Raw genomic sequence first — 3994 nt, 5'->3', positions numbered from 1 at the left:
ATGAAAAGCTACCAAAAGTCAGGGAAAGAACCACTTAAAACAATCAGAAGTAATGGTACCCTGTGTTCATAAAAGGCTGGGAACAGTCCGTTTTCACCAGCCAGCCTGGAAAACCCATAGTTCACAGATCATTGCATAGAGTACCCAGGAGATTTTTTTGGCTCTGTAGGGGGAATAATTAGTCCCAGACTAAATAATATACACTTGCACTACCTAGCAAGTCTAAAATGCAAGAATCAAACTTACCTGTGCCCCATAACAAAGTTGAAAAACAATTATAAGTAGGGGCACCTGGGTGGCTCAGTCGGCTGAGCGTCCCACTGCATCTCAGGTCATGATCACACAGCTCGTGAGTCTGAGCCCCGCAACGGGCTCTGTGCTGACAGCTCAGAGCCTGGAGCCTGAAGCCTGCTTCAGATTCTGTGTCTCCCTCTCTCTCTGCCCCTAACCCACTCATATTCTGTCTCTGTCTCTCTCAAAAATAAATAAACATTAAAAAAATGATAAGTACACAAAAGTATCCAGCATGCAGCAAGGTAAAATTCGCAATATCATCCTCCAATGAAAAATAAATAAAATAATAATAAAGAAAGAAAAACAGACCAGGCACACAAAGAAGCAGTAAAAACAAGGCCCACGATAGAAGAAAAATTAACCAAAACAAAGCCCAAATGATAAGGATGTTAAAATAGGGGACAAGCCCTTCTGAGGAAGCCAAGGCTTGTGTTGGGGTGAAGCCCTCCTTTCATCCAGCGACTTGGAACCAGTGCCCGCTCAGCACACCCAACACCGTGCCAACACCGCGATCTCCATGTCTGAGCTCGCCTGCATCTACTTGACCCTCATCCTGCATGACATGAGGTGATGGTCCTGGAGGATAAGATCAATGCCCTATTAAAGCATCGGGTGTAAATGTTGAAACTTTCTGGCAGGTCGGGCTTGTTTGCATAGGCCCTGGCCAATGTCAACATGGGGAGCCATATGCAGTATAGGGGGTTGGTGGACCCACCCCAGCAGCTGGTTCTGCATCAGCAAGAGGTCCTTCCCCCTCCACCACTGCTGCCCCAACTGAGGAGAAGAAAGTGGAAACAAAGAAAGAAGAATCAGAGGAGTCTGATGATGACATGAGCTTTGTTCTTTTTGACTAAATCTCTTCCATAACCTGTTCAATAGAAAGCTGAACTCTTAAAAAAAAATATTAGCAGACAAGGATGTTAAAATAGCTATTATAACAATATGTCTCATGTTCCAAAAAGTAAGCAGAAAAAGGGAGATTTTTTTTAAAAGATCCAAATTGAACTTCCAGAGGTGAAAATTACAATGCCTGAGATGAAAAATATACTGGATGAGATTTATGGCAGACTGGATATTGAAGAAGAGATTAGTGACTTTGAAGACACAGCAATAGAGAAAAAAAAGTTTAATAAAACAAAGAAAAAAACAATTTTCGTTTTTGAATGTTTATTTATTCTCTCTTTGAGAGAGAGAGAGTGAGACAGGGCATGAGCAGGGGAGGGTCAGATAGAGAGGGAGACACAGAATCCAAAACAGGATCCAGGCTCCAAGCTGTCAGCACAGAGCCTGATGCAGAGCTCGAACTCACAAATGGTGAGATCATGACCTGAGGTGAAGTCGGATACTTACCCAACGGATCCACCCAGGTGCCTCAAGAAAAAGACAATTTTTGAAATAAATAACCTTTCAATGAACTTGGGACAATTTTTAAGCAATCCATCTAATATATGTTTAACTGGATTCATTGAAGGAAAAGAGAGATACATGGGGATAGAAGAAATACTTGAATGAGTAATAGCCAAAATTTCCTCAAATATGAAAATATAAACCCACAGATCCAAGAAGCTCAATAAACTCTAAGTACAAAAACATGAAGAAAACTGTGCTAAGATACATACTATTTCAGTTGCTCAAGCCAAATGATAAAAAAAATTTTAAACCAACTAGGGAAAAGAGACATATTACATGCAGAGGAACAAATATGAGAATGAGAGCAGATTTCTTATTAAACATAATTGGGGAGATAATGGAGAAACATCCTTAAAACAATGAAAGGAAATGTCAGTCTAGAATCCTATACCCAGCAATATCATGTTTCAAAAATCAAAGTAAAATAAAAATATTTCCAGAGGTAGCTGGATGGCTCATTCAGTTGAGTGTCCAACTTTGGCTCAGGTCATGATCTCACGGTTCATGAGTTCGAGCCCCACATCGGGCTTGTTGCTGTGAGCACAGGGCCTGCTTTGGATCCTCTGTCTCCCTCTCTTTACCATTCCACTGACCCAGCTCTCTTTCTTTCTCAAAAATAAACAAACATTTAGGGGCGCCTGGGTGGCGCAGTCGGTTAAGTGTCCGACTTCAGCCAGGTCACGATCTCGCGGTCCGTGAGTTCGAGCCCCGCGTCAGGCTCTGGGCTGATGGCTCAGAGCCTAGAGCCTGTTTCCGATTCTGTGTCTCCCTCTCTCTCTGCCCCTCCCCCGTTCATGCTCTGTCTCTCTCTGTCTCAAAAATAAATAAAACGTTGAAAAAATAAAATAAAATAAACAGTTAAAAATTAAAAAAAAATAAAAAAATAAAAAAAATAAACAAACATTTAAAACAAAAAGTAAAGAAGCTTTGGGATGAAAATGGCTCCCTTAACCTAAATATATATATGTGTGTATATATACATATATATGTGTGTGTGTATATATATATATATATATATATATATATATATATATACATATTTCCAGACATACAGAAGCTGAAAGAATTCATCTGTAGCAGACCTTCGATATAAGAAATATTAAGTGAAGGGGTGCCTGTGTGGTTCAGTGGGTTAAGCGTTCAACTCTTGGTTTTGGTTCAGGTCATGATCTCATGGTTTATAAGTCTGAACCCTGCATCAGGCTCCACTCTGATAGCAGAGAGCCTACTTGGGATTCTCTCTCTCTTACTCTCTCTCTGTCCCTTCTCTGCTCACTTGCTCCCTCAAAATAAATAAATAAACTTTAAAAAAAAAAGAAAGAAATATTAAAGGAAGTCCTCCAGGAAGAAGCTAAGGTATACCAGGTGGAAATATGGATCTACACAAAGAAAGAGCAATGGAAATGGTAAAGGCATGGGTAAACATATAAAAATTGTTTCTTCATACTTTAAATCTCTTTACGAGATAATTGAATTTTTAACCAAAAATTATAAAAATGTAGTGTCACATATAGAAAGAAAATATATGACAACAAAAACAGAAAGACCAAGAATAGAAGAATGAAAGTACAGTTAACCCTTGAGCTTCATGGGTCCACTTATACATAGATTTTTTTTACAAATACAGGACAGTACTATAAATATATTTTCTCTTCCTTATGATTTTCTTAACAACATTTTCTTTTCTCTAGCTTAATTTATTGTAAGAATACAGCATATAATACATATAATATACAAAATATGTGTTAATTGGTTATTTATATTATCAGTAAGTCATCTGGCCAACAGTAGGTTATTAGTAGTTAAGTTCTTGAGGAGTCAAAAGTTATACACAGATTTTCAACTGCATGGGAGGTTGGCATCCTGAACCCCTGTGCTGTTCAAGGGCCAACAGTATATGAATGTAAGGTTTTCATACTCTATGTGAAATGGCTTAATATAAGTTGAAGTTTGACTGTGATAAGATGTATACTATAAACCAAGGAGGCCTCTAAAATAACAAAACAAGGATTATAGCTAATAATTATAACTGAAAAGATGAATCACTTCATAAAAACCTCAATAATTAAAAAGAAGGCAGAAAAAAGGAACGAGGAAAAGATGATAAAAATGGAAAATCAAAACAAAGATCATAAACTTAACCTTTGCCATATTAAAAATCACATTAAATGTAAATGACCTAAATGAACCAAACAAAAGGAAGAGATTGTCAGATCTGATAGAAAAGAAAGACCCTATTAAACACCACCTACTAAAAAAAGACTCTAATAAACATAAGAAACACATAAAA

General features: G+C 37.8%; 1 pseudogene; it reads left to right on the top strand.

The window, feature by feature from the left end:
- The first annotated feature begins 811 nt into the window (after window positions 1-811).
- On the top strand, window positions 812-1150 carry LOC123379285 (annotated as a pseudogene).
- Window positions 1151-3994: the final 2844 nt, after the last annotated feature.

The sequence above is a fragment of the Felis catus genome, chromosome C1 (genome assembly GCF_018350175.1).
Source record: "Felis catus isolate Fca126 chromosome C1, F.catus_Fca126_mat1.0, whole genome shotgun sequence".
In the NCBI taxonomy this organism is placed as follows: Eukaryota; Metazoa; Chordata; class Mammalia; order Carnivora; family Felidae; genus Felis; species Felis catus.
This window is presented reverse-complemented; position numbering and strand designations above follow the sequence as displayed.